The sequence below is a fragment of the Pristiophorus japonicus genome, chromosome 14, assembly GCF_044704955.1.
Source record: "Pristiophorus japonicus isolate sPriJap1 chromosome 14, sPriJap1.hap1, whole genome shotgun sequence".
Taxonomy (NCBI): domain Eukaryota; kingdom Metazoa; phylum Chordata; class Chondrichthyes; family Pristiophoridae; genus Pristiophorus; species Pristiophorus japonicus.
In genome coordinates this window covers 131,198,264-131,220,859 of record NC_091990.1, presented here as the reverse complement: position 1 = coordinate 131,220,859, position 22,596 = coordinate 131,198,264, and the positions used below count along the sequence as shown (strand labels likewise).

The following is a 22,596-nucleotide window of genomic DNA, read 5'->3' as shown; positions in this document are numbered from 1 at the left end:
ACTGTTATGAAGCAATCCTGCATCATACTCTTGCACGTTTATATGAGGGCAAGGCTCCAGGCCTTGAAAAGGGGAATATTTTTGTAAAAACAACACTTCAGGTGCCAGACCACTCGCGACGGAAACTTCTAGGTTCCCTAGATGATTCCAAATTGGAAAACTCAGAACTGTCCCCAATTGACATCGAACACCCACGTGAACAGTAAATTAATATCACTCCTGAGAGCACACTTCAGAGAAAAAAAGACTTGGATTTATATAGCACCTTTCACGACCACCGGGTGTCTCAAAGCACTTTACAGCTAATGAAGTACTTTTGAAGTGTAGTCATTGTTGTAATGTAAAAAGACAGCATAACTGTTTTTTAAAATTTGCATCCTTCAAACTGCCTATCTGAAAATGGGTCTTTCTATTGAATAAAATATATTGTGGATATCATACTCATTTAAAATGAACCAAAGTTAAATTAGTATACCGATGGTTAATTTTCCCCAATGTAATATATTTTTTCAAGTCACTTATAGCAAACATTTTAGCAGCTGCATCAGTACAAGACTGATACAGATCAATCCGCCTAATAACCAATGACCAGTCACAAGCTGCAGCCTTGAACCTCGCTGGCAGCCGGTAAAAGCCATGCCAAGAGCAGAAATTCATCGTTGGCGAAGGGGCATGCGTATACGTCCGGCTCAGACGTGCTGCAATTATTATCCATATACGTAATTGTCATACGTTGCGAATACAAACGCTTGAGAATTACAAATGAGCTAGAGGTTTTGAAGACTCCTCGTCCCATGCAGTTATTTATTTGCATCAATTGAAATGCAACAACCCTTCTTTTTTTTGGACTGCTTTGTTCAGTGCAGTTACCTCAGTTCCGCTGGCGCACTTCTTTCGTTTTTCAGTGACAATCTGAGTGCAGGCATGCGATGACGTTGCAAGCTTTCCGAAGCGAGAGTGCAGAAGGCAAAGCTTCCTTCAGACATTGAACCCAGGCTCACCATCCACAGCAAACGTGGAACTGCTTCGGGTTTTTTTTTGTTGACTGAATACTGAGGGGGGAGGTAGTCTCGCTGTTGCTGACTGCTGTGTGACTTTGCTCAGGTTGGAGACGGATTCACATCAGCAATGGTAAGTTAGAGCGAAAAAGTTAAGACTTCAAAGTTTTGCCTGGCCTAGTGCAAGAACTTAATTTACAGAATCTAGGGTGGGATCCAAAGCTATCTCTTCACATTGTCAGAATAATGTGCTTTTTTTGTTGAATTGCAAACAAAAATGATGCCTTTACTTGTCTGTGAAATGTCTTAATTTTTCAAACCTTATCTCATTTAGTAACTTCATTTGTTTATGTGTATGATCTGATTGCAGAGAATGGATGCTTTTATTTTCTACAGTTTGCAATATGTCTGGTAGTATGTCCCCTCCTCTTTACGAAATAAATACAAGTATATTCGGTACAAATCCTTACACAGATTTAGGGGTTTGTGGGATGAAAAAGTTGAATGGCATGTGTTCACTGAGAGACTCATGTCAAATTGCTGTGACACGGTACTGGGCTCTGTTGGATCTTGAAATCCTCGGTGGCTGATGAGTGAATGGATTTTTGTGGTTGCACCATTCTACTGATTCAGGTTATAGAACTGCTGGACAGCAGGGTCATCAGTGACAAAAGTCAGAATTTCCCAGTGCAAACAACAGCTGCCACATAATAGAAATCAAAGCTTGCATGAAATATTTTCTGTATATGGGAATATAGAGTATACATTTATTGGTGTTGTGATATATTCAGTGGTCAGTTTAAATCTGTACCCTGACTCCAGTATCCTAGTGTCAGCTGTGGTTCAGTGGGTAGCACACTCATGAGTCAGAAGGGTTATGGGTTCAAGTCTCCAGGGATCTGAGCTCATAAATCTAGGTTGACAATCCAGTGCAGTGCTGAGGGAGCGCTGCACTGTCGGAGGCATTTGTCTTTCGGATGAGACGTTAAACCAAGGCCCCATCTGCTCTCGGGTGGATTTAAAAAATCCCATGGCACTATTATGAAAAAGAGCAGGTGAGTTATCCCCGTTGTCCTGGCCAATATTTATCCCTCAATCAACATAACAAAAACAGATTGGCCCTGAAATTCTGGCCTCTCCGGGTTCATACAATGTGCGCATGTGCCCGAAGAGTTCTCAGATCGCAAGTGCTGGGCTTAGGTCCCAGGAGAAGGGCCTTCGCGGGCGGAGATTTGGGCTATTTGCCCAACTTTTGCCCGGCAAATGTCCTTCAAACTCTTATGCCTGCTAAAAACAGACGTAAGGCCTGCATTGACCAGCGTAACAGTTTTAATAGAAAAAATAAATTTTATTACTTATTTCTATATTAAAAACCCTGTCTATGAAGGTAAGTTTATTTTTAACACGATTAAAACTTTTTTTTTAATTTCAATTTTTTTCTCAAACATTTATTTTAATGCAATTTCTATTAATTTAAAAAAGTGAAGTGTTTTTTAAATTTTTGTTTGTGTTTTATTTGATTTTAGGGGTATTCTCATTGATCGGGAGCTCGGAGCTCCCATTTCTATGAATGATAATACTACATTGTGATTGGTGGTCCAGGCCCATGTGATCCCTGGAAGCGCTTACGCTCCTGAGATGTGTGGGCCTCTGCACTGGGCTGTTTATCTAGTCCTGGGACCTGAAGTATTCATTCCTCTGAGACCACCAGGTACTTTTGAATTTTTTTTTTGGTCAGAGGCATCCGTTCACAGAAAGCCTCCGACCGCAATTTTGGCCCAGTATCTGGACATAATCACATTGCTGTTTGTGGGAGCTTGCTGTGTGCAAATTGGCTGCCGTGTTTCCCACATTACAACAGTGACTACACTTCAAAAGTACGTCATTGGCTGGAAAGTATTTTGAGATGTCTGGTGGTCGTGAAAGGCGCTATATAAATGCAAGTCTTTATTTTCTTTCCATAGGTAACTACTGGTTATCAGCCCAACTGACTTGTGTCCACTTTCTTCCCTGTTTTATATAGTTTGGCATAACGAATTATTGGAATATTAACTCAATGTTGATAATTCTTTATCAATTACATTGGTTTTGACATTAATTGTGAATTCTTCGAGGTACTCAAGGGGGAAATGAGGGATACATAATTTATTTCACATATGTTCTTCTCCCTAGAGTGTGTCTCTTCAGTATTCTCCTTTCTTTCTGGAAGGTGCTGACTTATGTTGGAATATGACTCCACCATGGCAGCAGCCCTCTGGTACATTGTCCAAATGGTTATTCTTCACGTGTGAGCTGGATAGCGACTGTTCAGCTTTTGAACCAAGGAGGGTCTCCTAGCTGCATTCCATCCTGGTTTCCATATAAATGTACTTTCCACCATGGTTCACTGGATAATAATCTGGAGTGGAAATTTTACTTTTTGCTAAAACTGTACTTATGAACTCCCAATTGTCCAGCCTTTGGTCCTCTATTCATCATGACATTTCTGCTCAATCACACCCTCACCACCACCTTTGATGCCATACTGTCAGGGCTGGCCATTCCTCCAGTACAGGCCTGATCTTTGCTCCCTTGTGGTGTATTTGGATTTCCAGAAGGCATTTGACAAGGTGCCACATAAAAGGTTACTGCACAAGATAAAAGTTCACGGGGTTGGGGGTAATATATTAGCATGGATAGAGGATTAGCTAACTAACAGAAAACAGAGAGTCGAGATAAATGGTTCATCCTCGGCTTGGCAAACAGTGACTAGTGGGGTGCCAAAGGGATCAGTGCTGGGACCCCAACTATTTACAATCTATATTAACGACTTGGAAGAATGGACTGAGTGTAACGTGGCCAAGTTTGCTGATGATACAAAGATGGGAGGGAAAAGCAATGTGTGAGGAGGACACAAAAAATCTGCAAAAGGACATAGACAGGCTAAGTGAATGGGCAAAAATTAGTCAGATGGAGTATAATGTTGGAAAGTGTGAGGTCATGCACTTTGGCAGAAAAAAATCAAAGATCAAGTTGTTATTTAAATGGAGAAAAATTCCAAAGTGCCGCAGTACGGTGGGACCTGGGGGTACTTGTGCACGAAACACAAAAGGTTAGTATGCATCATCCATCATCATAGGCAGTCCCTTGAAACAAGGATGACTTGCTTCCATGCCAAAAAAGGATGAGTTCACAGGAGTTTCAATGAAGGACCTAATATTCCAGGTCCTGAACTGCATCCTGAAGGGTGGAAGATGCCTGTGCGTGGATTTTTTTAACGTGCGGTGGCCGTTGCATGCCAGCCACCACATGGGCTTGACAGAGGCTAGGTCTTGGTCCAGTAGCTAGGGTTATCCAAGACGACTGGAGACCTGCTCTGCTGCACGGACCTAATGCGCACACATATCGCAGCGTGGGCTGGCCCATGCTGCCCCTGGGCCCTCGCCTCTTCTGGCCCTGAACTGACACCTCTCCTGGGCCCCGATCTCGCCACTCCTGCTGTATCTGCCCATGCTCCAATCACTGATCTGGACCTTGATGACATCCCTCTTCGCTGCCGTCGCCTGTTGGTATGCAGGTACAGCAAGTGATCAGGAAGGCCAATGGAATCTTGACAAGATGGATGCAGAGAGGCTGTTTCCACTGATGGGGGAGACTAGAACTAGGGGGCATAATCTTATAATAACGGACCGCCCATTTAAAACTGAGATGAGGAGGAATTTCTTCTCTGAGGGTTGTGAATCTCTGGAATTCGCTGCCTCAGAGAGCTGTGGAAGCTGGGACATTGTATAAATTTAATGCAGAGATAAACAGTTTCTTAACCGATAAGGGAATGAGAGGTTATGGGGAGTGGACAGGGATGTGGATCTGAGTCCATCAAGCATGATCGTTGTTATGTCCTTAATAAAGTAAATGTGATTTGAGTACTGTAGACGTGAGTAAGTGTGCCCTTAGTTTTTTTCTTCTATCTCCAGAGTGCTGGTACAGCATGGGAGGCCTGCTTATATACTGTGCTCCCAAGGGATGCTGGGATCTCTTGGGACTCCAACAGATACACCCTCTGGTGGCGGTAGATTGCTGGTTATATAGGGTTGCATACACAACATCACTCCCTCCCAAAGTCAATAGTACACTTATTTACAGGGTGAGACGATCTGGGGCTTTCTGCTCCCTAGTCGGTCATCTCAGTACAAACACAGGTGCAGGTGAGTTGGTTGGTTCTTTGCTGGGCTGCTGCGCAGCTGGCCTTGCTGGGCTGCTGGGGATGATGAGTTCAGCTTCGTGGTCAACCATGATATCGGTTGCCACTTGTGTGTGTGTCGAAGGGTCGAAGTTGGTGGTGTCCTCTTTAGGTTGCTCGTGGCTGTCTATGAATCGAAGTTTGGTTTGGTCCAAATGCTTTCTGCAAGTTAGTCCATTTGCAAGTTTGACCTCAAACACCCTACTCCCTTCTTTGGATACGACAGTGCCAGCAAGCCATTTGGGACCATGTCCATAGTTGAGTACAAATACAGGGTCATTGACTTCAATATCGCGTGACAAATTTGCACGATCATGGTACATGCTTTGTTGATGTCGCCTGCCCTCGACATGATCATGGAGATCAGGGTGGACGAGAGAAAGCCTTGTTTTGAGCGCCCTTTTTATGAGCAGCTCAGCTGGGGGAACCCCGGTGAGCAAGTGGGGTCTGGTGCGGTAGCTGAGCGGGACTCGGGACAGGTGGGTCTGCAGGGAGCCTTCCAACACGTGTTTCAAGCTTTGCTTGATGGTTTGGACTGCCGTTGGATGCGGGCTTGAACGGGGCAGATGTGACGTGCTTGATCCCATTGCGGGTCATGAATTCAGCACTAGTGAAGCACGGCCCGTTGTCGCTGACCAGGACATCAGGCAGGCTCGTAGGTTTTCGATGGTGGCAGTGGACGTGCTTACAGATATTATTACACACTCAATCCATTTTGAATAAGCATCCACAACAACCAAGAACATTTTGCCTAGAAACGGGCCAGCGAAGTCAACATGGATTCTAGACCACGATTTGGAGGGCCATGACCCCAAACTTAGCGGGTGCCTCCCTGGGTGCATTGCTCAGTTGAGAGCAAGTGTTGCATTGGCGCACGCAAGATTCCAAATCTGAGTCGATGCCGGGCCACCACACATGGGCTCTGGCTATAACTTTCATCATTACTATGCCTGGGTAGGTGCTGTGTAGGTCGCGTTTGAACGTTTCCCTGCCTTTCTTGGGCAAAACCACGCAATTACCCCACAAAAGAGTTTGCCTGAATGGACATTTCGTCTTTACGCCACTGGAATGGCTTGATCTCTTCTTGCATCTCCGCTGGGACGCTGGACCAGCTTCCATGGAGGACATAGTTTTTTACAAGGGACAATAAAGGATCCTGGCTGGTCCAGGTCCTGATCTGGCGGGCCGTAACAGGTGACTTTTCGTTTGCAAATGCATCCATCACCAAGAGCAAGTCTGCAGGCTGTGCCATTTCCACCCCGGTGGTGGGCAATGGTAGCCGACTGAGGGCGTCAGCGCAGTTCTCTGTGCCTGGCCTGTGGCGAATTACATAGTTATAGGCGGACAGCATGAGCGCCCATCTTTGGATGCGAGCAGAAGCATTGGTATTGATACCTTTGCTCTCTTGAGAATAGCAACATGAGCAGCTTATGGTTAGTTTGTAACTCGAACTTAAGCTCAAACAGATACTGATGCATTTTTTTTACTTCGTAAACACATGCTAGAGCTTTTTCAATCATGCTGTAGTCCCTTTCAGCCTTGGACAAGCTCCTGGACGCATAATCAACCGGTTGCAATGTTCCTGATTCATTTGCTTGTTGCAACACACACCCACCTCTGTACGAAGACAGATTTCGGGCTTTCTCAAAAGCTATCGCTTGTGATTTCCTCCATACCCAGTCATCTCCCTTGCGAAGCAACACGTGTAGAGATTATAGCAAGGTGCTTAACCCGGGTAGGAAATTACCAAAATAATTGAAGAGTCCCAGGTACGACCGCAGCTCCGTCATGTTTTGTGGTCTCGGCACGTTCTTGATGGCCTCCGTCTTGCCGTCGGTGGGTCTGATGCTATCTGCTACGATTATTCTTCCTCAGAACTCGACCTCTGGAGCCAGGAAAATGCACTTCGAGCGTTTCAACCTAAGTCCCACATGATCTAGCCAACTTAGAACCTCTTCCAGGTTCTGCAAGTGTTCGATGGTGTCCCGGCCTGTGACCAGTATGTCGTCCTGGAAAACCACGGTGCCCGGAACCAACTTTAGCAGACTCTCCATGTTCCTTTGAAAAATAGCCATGGCCGATCGAATCCCAAACGGGCATCCATTGTAGATGAACATACCTTTTGTGCGTGTTGATGCAGGGGAGGCCTTTCGAAGATCCTGCCAGCTCCTGCGTCAAGTAGGCCGAGGTCAGGTCCAACTTGGTGAACGTCTTTCCTCCTGCCAGCGTCGCAAATAGTCGTCTGCCTTGGGTAGCGGGTACTGGTCCTGCAGCGAAAAACGGTTAATCGTTACTTCAAAGTCCCCGCAAATTCTGACCGTGCCATCACTCTTGAGAATGAGTGGCCCACTCGTTGAACTCCACCAGCGCGATGATGCCCTCTCATTACAGCCTGTCTAGCTCGATCTCCGCTTTCTCTCGCACCGTATATGGCACCGCCCGTGCTTTGTCGTGTACCGGGAATCAAGTGGATCTGCACTGTCACCCCTGAGAAACTTCCGATGCCTGGCTCAAACAACGATGGAAACTTGCTCAGAACCTGGGCACATGAGGCATCCTCAATGGACGAAAGCGCTCAGATGTCGTCCCAGTTCCAACGAATCTTTCCCAGCCAGCTTCTGCTGAACAGTGTGGGGCCATCTCCTGGTACTATCCATATTGGTAGTTCGTGCACTGCTCCGTCATAGGAGACTTTTTCTGCTGCGCTGCCAATTACAGGGATCCGCTCTTTAATGTAAGTTCTCAGCTTGGTGTGAATGGGGCTCAGCTTGGACCTGTGTGCCTTGTTGCATAACAGCCTGTCGAAGGCCTTTGTGCTCATGATGGATTGATTCACACTAGTGTCCAATTCCATGGATAATGGAATTCCGTTCAGTTCAACTTTTAACATGATCGGTGGACATTTCATGGTGAAGGTGTGTACCCCGTACACTTCTGCCTCCTCGGTTTGAGTCTCTAGTTCAGTTTGATCCGCTATGAATCGGTCTTCCTCTGCAACATGGTGGTTTGCAGTTCGTCTGCACATTCACTGGAGGTGTCCCATTGTTCCACAGCCTTTGCACGCGTAGCGTTTGAAGCGGCATTGATGGGCTCAATGATCACCTCTGCAGCGCCAACAAGGTGTTAACTGCCTCGCATTAACGCTTGATGGCGGACTCTGAATCATCTGAGGTCATGCAACTGCAGGCGTGTACGTTCTGCCATATGCATTCCTGCATACTTGCCGAAACATCTTTATACTGCAAAATTTGTTTGGCGTTATTGCTGGTGGAAATGCCTGGGCTATCGTTATGGCTTTTCCCAGGTTCGGTGTTTCAACAGTCAATAGTTTGCGAAGGATAACCTCATGGCCAATGCCAAGCACAAAAAAGTCTCTTAGCATTTGCTACAGGAATCCATCGAATTCGCAATGTCCTGCAAGGCGCCTTAGTTCGGTGACGTAGCTCGCCACTTCCTGGCCTTCAGACTGTTGACATGTGTAAAATCGATACCTTGCCACCAGAACGCTCTCCTTTGGATTTAGGTGCTCCTGGACCAGCGTACACAGTTCTTCATATGATTTGGTTGTTGGTTTCACCGGAGCAAGAAGATTCTTCGAGGCCATAGGTTGTTGCCCCTCAGACGGTGAAGAGGATCGCCCTTTGTCTGGCAGCGTTCTCATCCCCTTCCAGCTTGTTGGCCACGAAGTATTGGTTGAGTCGCTCCACGAAGGCCTCCCAATCGTCCCCTTCTGAGAATTTCTCCAGGATACCAACAGTTCTCTGCATTTTCACGTGATGGTACGGTATCTCGTCGCCACTTGTTATGTCCTTAATAAAGTAAAAGATTGAGTACTGTAGACATGAGTAAGTGTGACCTTGGTCTCTTTATTCTAACTCCAGTGTGCTGGTACAGCATGGGAGGCCTGCTTATATACAGTGCTACCAAGCGATGCTGGGATTCCTTGGGACTCCAACAGATACGCCCTCTGGTGGCGGTAGAATGCTGGTTACATAGGATTGCATACATAACAATCGTATTAATGACGGAGCAGGCTCGAGGGGCCATATGGCCTACTCCTCTTTTTTTTATGTTCCCTTAAGTCCAAAGGATGCAGATTTGAACGGATATGACGGACAACTAGTTTACCCATTCACCACCAGATCTGGCTGGACCATATAAAGCATTATTGGGCCCTGCTCTCACCTGCCAAAATTGCTCACTGTTCCAAAATCGTTCTGGATAAGATAAACCTCGGCTTCTATTCGCCGCCACTAACCGTCTTGTTAAATCCCTCTCCTCTGTCTCCACCCTCACCTTCAACAATAAGTGTGAGGAGCTCATGGACTACTTTGTCTCTAAGATTGAGACCATCCGTTCGGCACCTCTGCCTCTTCCCTTCCTTCCCCTAGGTCACCAGCCAAACTTCCTCAAAGGACACCCCCTGCCCTAGCCCTGACCTCACATCTTTCTCCAGTTTCTTTCTGATCTCCCCATATGACCTTTCTGAGCTCATCCTGTCGATGAGACCCACTTCCTGCTCCCTTGACCCCATTCGTTAAAATCTACCAAAATTCTCTGGACTCTGGGGAGATACCAGCGGATTGGAAAGCAGCTAATGTAACGCCTCTGTTTAAAAAAAGGGGGCAGGCAAAAGGCAGGTAACTATAGGCCGGTTAGTTTAACATCTGTAGTGGGGGAAATGCTTGAAACTATCATTAAAGAAGAAATAGCAGGACATCTAGATAGGAATAGTGCAATCAAACAGACGCAGCATGGATTCATGAAAGTGAAATCATGTTTAACTAACATACTGGAATTCTTTGAGGATATAACGAGCATGGTGGATAGAGGTATACCGATGGATGTGGTGTATTTAGATTTCCAAAAGGCATTCGATAAGGTGCCACACAAATGGTTACTGCAGAAGATAAAGGTACACGGAGTCAGAGGAAATGTATTAGCATGGATAGAGAATTGGTTGGCGAACAGAAAGCAGAGTCGGGATAAATGGGTCCTTTTCGGGTTGGAAATCAGTGGTTAGTGGTGTGCCACAGGGATCAGTGCTGGGACCACAACTGTTTACAATATACATAGATGACCTAGAAGAGGGGACAGAGTGTAGTGCAACAAAGCTTGCAGATGACACTAAGATTAGTGGGAAAGTGGGTTGTGTAGAGGACTCAGAGGCTGCAAGGAGATTTGGATAGGTTAAGCGAATGGGCTAAGGTTTGGCAGATGGAATACAATGTCGGAAAGTGTGAGGTCATCCACCTTGGGGAAAAAAAACAGTAAAAGGGAATATTATTTGAATGGGGAGAAATTACAACATGCTGTGGTGCAGAGGGACCTGGGGGTCCTTGTGCATGAATCCCAAAAGGTTAGTTTACAGGTGCAGCAGGTAATCAGGAAGGGGAATGGAATGTTGGCCTTCATTGCGAGAGGGATGGAGTACAAAAGCAGGGAGGTCTTGCTGCAACTGTATAAGGTATTGGTAAGGCCGCACCTGGAGTATTGCGTGCAGTTTTGGTCACCTTACTTAAGGAAGGATATACTAGCTTTGGAAGGAGTACAGAGACGATTCACTAGGCTGATTCCAGAAATGAGGGGGTTACCTTATGATGATAGATTGAGTAGACTGGGTCTTTACTCGTTGGAGTTCAGAAGGATGAGGGGTGATCTTATAGAAACATTTAAAATCATGAAAGGGATAGACAAGATAGAGGCAGAGAGGTTGTTTCCACTGGTAAGGGAGACTAGAACTAGGGGGCACAGCCTCAAAATACGGAGGAGCCAATTTAAAACCGAGTTGAGAAAGAATTTCTTCTCCCAGAGGGTTGTGAATCTGTGGAATTCTCTGCCCAAGGAAGCAGTTGAGGCTAGCTCATTGAATGTTTTCAAGTCAAAGATAGATAGATTTTTAACCAATAAGGGAATTAAGGGTTACGGGGAGAGGGCGGGTAAGTGGAGCTGAGTCCACGACCAGATCAGCCATGATCTTATTGAATGGCGGAGCAGGCTCGAGGGGCTAGATGGCCTACTCCTGTTCCTAATTCTTATGTTCTTATTATGTTCTATTCCCACCAAACTGCTGACCATCCAATTTCTTTTTCTGGCTCGCATGATAGCTGACATTGTTAATGGTCCTCTCTCCTCGGGTACTGTCCCTCTCTCCTTCAAATCTGCCATCATTACTACTCTCAAAAAACCAACTCAAGCCCTCTGTCCTTCCAAGCTACCACCCCATCTCCAACCTGCCTTCTCCAAAGTCCTTGAACGTGTTGTCGCCTCCCAAGTCCGTGCCTATCTTTCCCGCAATTCCATGTTTGAATTCCTCCAAACTGGTTTCCGTGCCTGCCACAGTACCGAAATGGCTCTCCTCATCCTTTGTGACTGTGACAAAGGCAGACTATCCCTCCTTGTCCTTTTTACCTGCCTGCAGCCTTTGACTTTGTTGACCACTCTTTCCTTCTCTGTCGCCCCTCGAACATTGTCCAAATGGGTGGGACTGCACTTGCCTGGTTCCATTTTTAGCTATCTAATCGTAGCCAGAGAATCACCTGCAACGGCTCCTCTTCTGGCCCCCGCATTGTTACCTCTAGTGTCCCCCAAGGATCTATCCTTGGCCCCCTCCCATTTCTCATTTACATGTTGCCCCTTGGCGACATCATCCGAAAACACAGCGTCAGTTTCCACATGTACGCTGCTGACACCCAGCTTCACCTCACTATCACTTCTCTCCATCCCTCCTCGGTCTCTAAATTGTCAGACTGCTTGTCTGACATCCAGTTCTGGATGAGCAGAAATTTTCTCCAATTGAATATTGGGTGGACCGAAGCCTTTGTTTTCGGTCCCCGCCACAAACTCAGTTCCCTAGTCACTGACTCTGTCCCTCTTCCCAACTTCTGTCTGAGGCTGAACCAGACGGTTCACAACCTTGGCGTCATATTTGACCCTGAAATGAGCTGTCAATCACTTAATTAAGACTGCCTATTTCCACCTCCATAACATCGCCCGTCTCCGCCCTTGCCTCAGCTCATCCGCTGCTGAAGCCCTCATCCGTGCCTTTATTACCTCCTAGACTTGACTATTCCAACGCACTCCTGGCTGGCCTCCCACATTCTACCCTACGTAAACTAGAGGTGATCCAAAACTCAGCTGCCGTGTCCGAACTCGTACCAAGTCCCGCTCACCCATCACCCTGTGTTTGCTGACTTACATTGGCTCCCGGTTAAGCAATGTCTCGATTTCAAAATTCTCATCCTTGATTTCAAATCCCTCCATGGCTTTTCCCCTCCCTGTCTCTTCAATCTCCTTCAGCCCCACAACCCCCCGAGATGCCTGCGCTCCTCTAATTCTAGCCTGATTATAAGCTCTGGAATTCACTGCCTAAACCTCTCTGCCTCGCTACCTCTCTTTCCTCACTTAAGACGCTCCTTAAAACCTACCTCTTTGCCCCTGCCTTAATTTCTCCTTATGCGGCTAGGTGTTAAATTTTTGATCTCATAATACTCTTGTAGCGTATATAGCGCTTTGGGTCGTTTTGTTACATTAAAGGCGCTATATAAATACAAGTTGTTCTCTTTAGCTCCGGGTTGCTGAGGCTAATTGGAATACTTATGCAGAAAACAGACTAATAGAGTAGGGTTTAAACTCGGGACTTCTCTGATCTATATTGTTCAGTATCACATTGCGCTGTGTATTTATGTATTCAAACCATCAGAGTGTTGATTTATATGTTGATTTAATGTTAACAAACATGTTCTGTTTTTAAAGGTCTGGCGACGTCACAAACTGTTGTGCAAAAATAATTGTGTCCGGTTCAACCTGTCATATTGGATGCCACTTTCCTTTGTGAGATAATGTTGCCATGGAGGAATTCCTAGTACTGTAATGTCTTGACAGGCAAGTTGATATCACTGATTGAAACATTTCAGACTCTCAAATAGTAACTTACAACTATTGCGTATTAGTACTTGGTAACTGCTGTGGAAATTGGTATTGATGCAAATCCTACCCTCTTGCAGAATTTGTGTCATGATGCAGGGGTTGACCAAGCATGCAATTTTTGCCTATGTGTATGACGCATATTCATCAAAATTTTAGTTTTTATGGCCCCAAGTTTCCACACGCGGCAAAACAGGCGCCCCTCCGAGCTGGGCGCCCGTTTTTCGCTCCGAAAACGGCGCCTGAAAAAAAATGCGCTATTCTCGAGCGCTTTGCAGCTCGATGTCAGCTTGGCGCAGCGCCCAGAGGGTGGAGCCTACCACTCGCGCCGATTTTGTAAGTAGGAGGGGCCGGGTGCCATTTAAATGAGTTTTTTTCATGCCGGCAACCCTGCGCGTTGGAGCGTTCACGCACGTGCAGTGTGAAGGAAACATTGGCACTCGGCCATTTTTGTAGTTCTTTGTAGCTGTTCAATTTTTAACATTTTTTAATAAAACCACATTCCCTTCCATGATCAGCACTGAGGCTTCTTGCAGCAGTGAGAAGGCTGCAGGAAGCCTCAGAAGTTGAGGCAGCCGTTTCCTGACGGGCCGTCGGGAATGGCTGCCTCAACTTCTGAGGCTTCCTGCAGCTTTCTCCCTGCCTCCCCCCCGCTGCCGTCGGTCGGGCCCTCACTGCCTCCCCTCCCCCGCCGTCAGGAACGGCTGCCTCAACTTGTGAGGCTTCCTGCAGCCTTCTCCCTGCCTAAAAGGCCTGCCTGAAGCACTTTCACACAGGTAGGAACATGGTTTATTTAATCTTTTCTTTGCTTATAAATTTTTATTCAGGTTGGAATTATTTGTATAATATTTGTATAAGTATAAATAAGGATTTATTGTAGAATGTAATGACTTCCCTTCCCAACCCCCCCCCCCTCCCCCCCCCCACAACCTCGTTCCGGACGCCTAATTTGTAACCTGCGCCTGATTTTTTAATGTGTAGACAAGGTTTTTTCAGGCCTACAAAAATCTTCACTTGCTCCATTCTAAGTTAGTTTGGAGTACGTTTTCACTGTGGAAACTTTCAAATCAGGCGTCAGTGGCTGGACACCCCCCCCCTTTTGGAAAAAAAAATTCTGTTCAAAAGTGAAACTGTTCAACCTGACTAGAACTGCAGAAAACTTAAATGTGGAGAATTCCGATTTCTAAGATACTCCGTTCTCCACCAGTTTCTCCTAAAAATCAGGAGCAAATCATGTGGAAACTTGGGGCCAAAAGTAGTACAGGGTACACGTGTAACTTTTTTTTAAAGTGACCTCTGCTTGTTATGTGCCTATCTATGGAATCATTGAAACTTTGATCTATGGTGCTGCACTGGAAACATTGCATACTTGCATCTTCTGGTTGAAGGAGTTATCTGTTACAGTTACTTATTGTGAGTTTTTAACTTTTTTTCATGGAATAGATACAACTGTACATCAAAATATTTAATGAAAAACAACACTTGAACACAAATGTTAGCGTGTTAGGGAAAATAAATGATATTTTTGGGGGGCCATTTCGAAGAGCAATCCAGTTAGTCCCACTCCCCGCTCTTTCCCCATATCCCTGCAATTTTTTCTCCTTCAAGTATTTATCCAATTCCCTTTTGAAATCTGTATCCACCACCCTATCAGACAGTGCACTCCAAATTCTAACCACTCGTAACGTGCAGTGCACTGCCCATTGGAAGCAAAACAATATTTACATTATTTTTAAATAAGCCCTGCAGCAATGCAATTATTGTCTTTGTTTTAAATAACAATGATAATCTTTTCAAGAATGTTTAAAATTATAGTTTGCTTATTAACAAAATTCCTTCCTGCTGTATCTGTGTTAGTCTAATTCTTTTCATATGTTGGTGTATATTGTGCCAAGCTTCTTAGTTCTTTTCATTGTTCTCGCAACAGCTTATGGCAGATGCATTTCGTAGACCTATAAGAACTGGAACAACCTTAGCTAAAGATGAATTGATAACCCACGTTTATATCTGTGATACATTATTTCCCCCAAAAAATATTATCATTTCTTTTCCCTATTATCAAACGACACTTATTTATCAGTTGGAATATTTTTTTGTTTCTAAAGAGGTCTTCCAATACAAGTCCAGCTATACTTGCTACTTTGTGTGTAGAACCTCATCAACTTTAATTTTGCAGCTACTTTGAAATCTGATGACTGCTATTACAGAAAGCAGTGTGTACTATTTTACAAATGATTGACTGCCATCTGCAGAATTTTGCATGCAGACAGCATTCTGTTCTTTCATAGAATCATATAGTAAAGATCAAGGCCATTCGGCCCAGTGTGCCTGTGCCAGCTCTTTGAAAGAACTATCCAATTGTTCCGACTCCCATGCTTTTCCCTCACAGCCATGCAAATTGTCCTGCCTGCTCTCCATAAAATAACCTGGTAAAGTACCCATCCTGTCAGCCTGCTCCATTTGGAAGGGAGAAAACCACTACACCACCTTTACCAATGAGACATTTCAGACACTTGCCTCGCACTATACTCCATGCTGTTGTAAGTGTTTTAATGTTTTTAGAGGCAAATGAGAAGAAAACATTTCAATCAACATTTAAAATAAATCTCCTGCATTTATCTTTACTGTCCATCTGTTAGGGTTTGAGTTTTAATATCAAAAACCAAAGAAGAAACATTTGGGGAAAAAAAGCTACTTTGCATCTTTCCTTCTTTACCAAATATCTTTGCAGCAGAACTTAATGTTATCAAAAGGTTTTGTTAAATACATGTTTTAATTGGACTTATTCAGAATCTCCCTCCAAATTTGCTAGGCAACTTTGAGTTCTAAATATAAGCATAAATCAAATAAATACCTTACAACATATCAAGACCTGCTCCAAGTCATTTCCTTCTCTGTCTTTTCTTATTTACTGGTTTTCTCAGCTATATTTGTGTTGTTGACTATAGTTGCGGGAGATCAGTTAATTTGTCGTATACTCCTTTTTTTTTCTTTCAAAGTTACCTCCAAAAAAGTTGAAAACTTTGTGTTACATTATTTTGAATCTTTTGTTTAAAATTAAATTGCCTTAACTGCTAATGATGGTTTCCTGAGGCGTTTGCATCTGCAATAATTTTCCATCATTACAAGACTTGCAAGCAGAAAATCCTGGCAGCTTTGAATGACTGGGCTTTGCTATCAAGTCATTTTTTATTTTAAAAAGCAAGCAATGCACACAAATACATGCTGTAGCTGAGCATCTATTGAGTCTCTTCATCTGTGAGTAATCATTCTAGGACACCCATAAACTCCAGGCTGAGGCTTCTTGCATAGGTAAATGCTGCTGACTGAAAATATAGTTGTTTTAAACACAGAAATGTTCTGGTATCGGTAAGTTTAACATTTCTTCTAAATGCTTATTTTACCTTAATGTTGTTATTTCTGTGGAAAGGGATTTGTAAGTGCTCATCTTACTGGAGGGATGCTGGCTGAAAGGATTTTCAAAATGGTATTTGGAGTCATTTTGAATGTATCCGCATCTCTTCATTTATTATGTATTTTGTTGACTGTTTATGCCTGATTGCTTGTTTTAGTGGTTTCTCATTTAAAATTATATCTGCCCTCTCCTTGTATTTGATATCCCTACCTCTTCTTCAGTTGTGAATTTGTTGCTGTTTTGTGAATGAGAAGCATTCAGCTGCAATAGATTTGCATGCATACATTCACGATGCCAAAGTATTACATGGGCAGCAGAACACCTGCTAGGTGCAATATTTTGTACATGCGTGATTATATTGTGTCTCAATTTCTGTGTATAGTATACATTCCTACAGTGTAACAAGCTATCTCCTCCAGCTTTGACAGGTGTGGGGACCAGTTGAACTATGAGGCAGTGCAGGTACCTCACCGTTCTCATTGGTGTCATTAGAATTGCTGTTAGGCTGATTAGTGGCCACGATGAGGCAGGTCCATTTGAGGACTTGCCGAAATTCTAAGAGGCTTTTGTGCAAACACGACAGCTTCCTACCTCATGTATTCCTGCCACTGAGGTACCACCTAAAAGAAGCACAAGACTAGGTTTAAGAGCATATGCATTAACTGCTGTGAACAAAGGAAGCACCATGGAAACAAACATTAGGCAGTCATGCATACGGTATGCTTTGAGATTAAAATCTGGTTGCACTGAATTGTGTGCGCGGTGTGTTCTTGCAAAGGTTTGTGAGTATGTTTCATCAGCATGAAATATTTGGAAGTTGCCTGTATGATTTAAGGCACTAATAGTGGAGGGCATAGGCAGATGTATACAAGACTGTTAACACAATGGCAGCATTTATAGGCCAGAGGAGAATTATATGACAGCTTGCCGAATGGCTCTTGGAGCTCACGTTGCATTGTGCTCTGCAGCCTCTGCTCCTACTGATGTGCCACGGGGTCCTTCTGCCTTCTGGGTCTCCATGATGATGTTGGTGTCTGTCGACCTTCATCCTCCGTGATACATCCTCTTTTGCAGGATGAAGGAATGCAGGATACTACAACAATCCATGAAAATTTAAACCGACTCTATTGTAGGACACATCAGATCCATCCATGCATTTGAAGTGATGGTTCAACATCCAAACGGTGTGCATGATGATGAATACGCTGGTGGTTACATACAGCTCATTATTGAACTGGCATTCTGGAATACCACAAAGGTGTCGTGAACCATGTCTGTAGAGGATAACCTTGATCTGTCAGGAGTCTCTTTAAAGCTCTCTTTCTGTGTCAAATATTGGAGGGACGGTGGACTGTCTTAAAATGATTGCTGCTTGTAGAATAAGCATTAACTTAGTTAATGCGGTGTTGATGGTTGTAAATGAGCTGCACGTTACAGGGAGTAGGAGGAAATTGTAATTGCAGAGATCCCTTGTGACATAGAAACATAGAAAATAGATGCAAGAGCAGGCCATTTGGCCCTTCGAGCTTGCACCACTATTCAATATGATCATGGCTGATCATGCAACTTCTGTGCCCCACTCCTGTCTTCTCTCCATACCCCCTGATCCCTTTAGCCGTACGGGCCACATTTAACTCCCTTTTGAATATATCTAACGAACTGGCCTCAACAACTTTCTGTGGTGGAGAATTCCATAGGTTCACAATTCTCTGGGTGAAAAAGTTTCTCCTCTCTTGATCCTAGATGGCTTACCCCTTATCCTTAGATAGGTAGAGCTGTGAAACACCAAAGGGCAGAAAACGTAAGTGGGAGTTGTGTACAGACCACCAAACAGTAGTAGCGAGGTTGGGGATGGCATCAAACAGGAAATTAGGGACGCGTGCAATCAGGGTACAGCAGTTATCATGGGTGACGTTAATCTACATATTGATGGGGCTAACCAAACTGGTAGCAATACTGTGGAGAAGGAGTTCCTGGATTGTATAAGGGATGGTTTTCTAGACCAATATGTCGAGGAACCAACTAGAGAGCAGGCCATCCTAGACTGGGTCTTGTGTAACGAGAGAGGATTAATTAGCAATCTGGTTGTGCGAGGCCCCTTGGGGAAGAGTGACTATAATATGGTAGAATTCTTCATTAAGGTGGAGAGTGACACAGTTAATTCAGAGACAAGGGTCCTGAACTTAAAGAAAGGAAACTTCGACGGTATGAGATGTGAATTGGCCAGGATAGACTGGCGAATGATACTTAAAGGGTTGTCGGTGGATAGGCAATGGCAGACATTTAAAGATCACATGGACAACCTACAACAATTGTACATCCCTGTGTGGTGTAAAAATAAAAAAGGGAAGGTGGCTCAACCGTGGCTAATTAGGGAAAGTGTTAAATCCAAGGAAGAGGCATATAAATTGGCCAGAAAAAGCAGCAAACCTGAGGACTGGGAGAAATTTAGAATTCAGCAGAGGAGGACTAAGGGTTTAATTAGGAGGGGGAAAATAGAGTATGAGAGTAAGCTTGCAGGGAACGTAAAAACTCACTGCAAAAGCTTCTATAGATATTTGAAGAGAAAAAGATTAGTGAAGACTAATGTAGGTCCCTTGCAGTCAGAATTAGGTAAATTCATAATGGGGAACAAGGAAATGGCAGACCAATTGAACAAATACTTTGGTTCTGTCTTCACTAAAGAAGACACGAATAACCTCCTGAAAATACTAGGGGACCGAGGGTCTAGCAAGAAGGTGGAACTGAGGGAAATCCTTATTAGTCAGGAAATGGCGTCAGGGAAATTGATGGGACTGAAGGCCGATAAATCCCCAGGGCCTGATAGTCTGCATCCCAGAATACATAAGGAAGTGGCCCTAGAAATAGTAGATGCATTGGTGGTCATTTTCCAACATGTTCCTATGGATTGGAGGGTAGCTAATGTAACCGCACTTTAAAAAAAAAGAGGGCGAGAGAAAACAGCAAATTATAGACCGGTTAGCCTGGCATCGGTGGTGGGGAAAATGCTGGAGTCACTTATTAAAGATGTAATAGCAGCGGATTTGGAAAGCAGTGACAGGATCGGTCCAAGTCAGCATGGATTTATGAAAGGGAAATCATGCTTGACAAATCTTCTAGAGTTTTTTGTGGCTGTAACTAGTAGAGTGGATAAGGGAGAACCAGTAGATGTGGTGTTTTTGGACTTTCAAAAGGCTTTTGACAAGGTCCCACACAAGAGATTAGTGTGCAAAATTAAGGCACATGATATTGGGGGTAATGTATTGATGTGGATAGAGAAATGATTGGCAGACAGGAAACAAAGGCCCCAAGTTTCCACACGCGGAAAAACAGGCACCCCTCCGAGCTGGGCGGCCATTTTTCGCGCCGAAAACGGCACCTGAAAAAAAACGCGCTATTGTCGAGCGCTTTGCAGCTCGATGTCTGCTTGGCGCAGCGCCAAGGGGGCGGAGTCTACCACCCGCGCCGATTTTGTAAGTAGGAGGGGGCGGGTACCATTTAAATGAGTTTTTTTCGTGCCGGCAACCCTGCGCGTGCGCGTTGGAGCGTTCGCGCATGCGCAGTGTGAAGGAAACATTGGCACTCGGCCATTTTTGTAGTTCTTTGTAGCTGTTCAATTTTTAACATTTTTAATAAAACCACATTGCCCTTCCATGATCAGCACTGAGGCTTCTTGCAGCTTTCTCCCCCTGCCGTCGGTCGGGCCCATCGGGAACGGCTGCTTCAACTTCTGAGGCTTCCTGCAGCCTTCTCACTGCCTCCCCCCCCTGCCGTCGGGAATGGCTGCCTCAACTTCTGAGGCTTCCTGCAGCCTTCTCCCTGCCTCCCCCCCCCGAGCTGCCGTCGGTCGGGCCCTCACTGCCTCCCCCCCCCTGCCGTCGGGAAACCGCTGCCTGAAAGGCTTGCCTGAAGCACTTTCACACAGGTAGGAACATGGTTTATTTAATCTTTTCTTTGCTTATAAATTTTTATTCAGATTGGATTTATTTGTATAATATTTGTATAAGTATAACTAAGGATTTATTCCCCCCCACCTCGTTCCGGACGCCTAATTTGTAACCTGCGCCTGATTTTTTTAATGTGTAGACAAGGTTTTTTCAGGCCTACAAAAATCTTCACTTGCTCCATTCTAAGTTAGTTTGGAGTACGTTTTCACTGTGGAAACTTTCAAATCAGGCGTCAGTGGCCGGACACGCCCCCTTTTGAAAAAAAAATTCTGTTCAAAAGTGAAACTGTTCAGCCTGACTAGAACTGCAGAAAACTTAAATGTGGAGAATTCCGATTTCTAAGATACTCCGTTCTCCACCAATTGCTCCTAAAAATCAGGAGCAAATCATGTGGAAACTTGGGGCCAATGAGTGGGAATAAACGGGTCCTTTTCAGAATGGCAGGCAGTGACGAGTGGAGTGCCACAGCATTTCAGTGCTGGGACCCCAGCTATTTGCAATAGATGCAGGAAGAATGTTCCCGATGTTGGGGAAGTCCAGAACCAGGGGTACATAGAAACATAGAAAATAGGTGCAGGAGCAGGCCACTCGGCCCTTCGAGCCTGCGCTGCCATTCAATATCATGGCTGATCATTCAACCTCAGTATCCCACCCCAGCCTTCTCTCCATACCCCCCTGATCCCTTTAGTCATAAGAGCCCCATCTAACTCCCTTTTGAATATATCCAATGAACTGGACTCAACAACTTTCTGTGGCAGAGAATTCTACAGGTTCACAACTCTTTGGGTGAAAAAGTTTCTCCTCACCTCGGTCCTATATGGCTTACCCCTTATCCTTAGTCTGTGTCCCCTGGTTCTGGACTTCCCCAACATCGGGAACATTCTTCCTGCATCTGACCTATCCGGTCATTTCCGACAGAAGATACTCAGCGAAATTCTACCTGTAAAAGGAATTAAATGGCTTTGGGAGAAAATTGAGACAACGGACAATCCTCCGAACTTTTAAATTGTGAGGATTTGGGTAAAGCAATTTAGTCACATTTGAAACTCAAGGCTCCTGCCGTTATTTTAATGGCACATCCATGGGAGCTTTTTTGATTGTAATGTTGGTTAAAATGGGTAGTTAGATGTGCATCTTTGCATTGCCATTTGATTCCATAATTGGAATTGGAATGATTCTCCAACAACCTGGCAGAGGAGGAGCAGCTAAGACCACAAATTATTCAAAAACCAGTCGCACAGGTAATTTTGAATTACACAATTACTTTGCTCCAGAGTGACTGCCATTTACAAAAGCACAACAGACTCACTGGGATGAAACTGAAACAATTCTTCTGAGCATACTCCAAAATGGGGAGGGAGAAGGAAATGGGCATGGGGAAGTCACCCAGACTTGGTATCATTACTCCGTTAATATTAAAGACAGCTAGAAAATTATTTGGTCAGACTGGACTGTACCATCATCATAGGCAGTCCCTTGGGGTTGAGGATGGACCATACCATCTTTCAGCGGACTGCACACCTAAACCTGTCCTATCAACAGTTCTTTCTTCCAAGCTACGACTACATCCTCCAATGCTATGGATATCTATACATAAAATATAAACAACAGAAATTCCTTCAGAGTAACAATTTGAGATCTTTCCATACCTAACGTAATATGTTTTTAAATCACGATTTACACATTGAGCACACTAATTTATCAAATAAAATGCATTCCTGTGCAAACAATAACTTGCCTTACTTGTGCACGTGCCAAGTGCAAATGTAGTGTGCAACAGAATCAAGACAGCTGTTAACGGCACACACAAAGATCTGCCATGCAGAAAGCAAATGTTCTGCTCCAGAAAGCTCATAATGACATTACTTGAGTCGTAGATTCCAGTTCTGTGAAGACACAGTAACCTTTCCACGAGCAAATACCTATACTTAATTTTGAAAATATTTAGCCTAGATTTTCCATCAGTAACATGTGATTCTGGGGCGGAAAGTGAGCTTTAGCAAGCAGAAAATGGGGTAGCGAGCCAAGTTCCTATGGATTGGAGGGCAGCTAATGTAACCCCACTTTTTAAAAATGGAGGGAGAGAGAAAA

At 44.5% G+C, this 22,596-nt stretch overlaps 1 protein-coding gene across 2 annotated transcripts in view; it reads left to right on the top strand.

The window, feature by feature from the left end:
• The first annotated feature begins 911 nt into the window (after nucleotides 1–911).
• The window catches only part of LOC139279494 (uncharacterized protein C11orf24 homolog), an 88,472-nt gene continuing 66,787 nt past the window's right edge, over nucleotides 912–22,596 (top strand). For both annotated transcript variants that reach the window (XM_070898620.1, XM_070898619.1), the window contains exon 1: nucleotides 912–1,131. The gene's annotated coding sequence lies outside the window, so the exon portion shown is untranslated. The remainder of the gene's footprint in view (nucleotides 1,132–22,596) is intronic.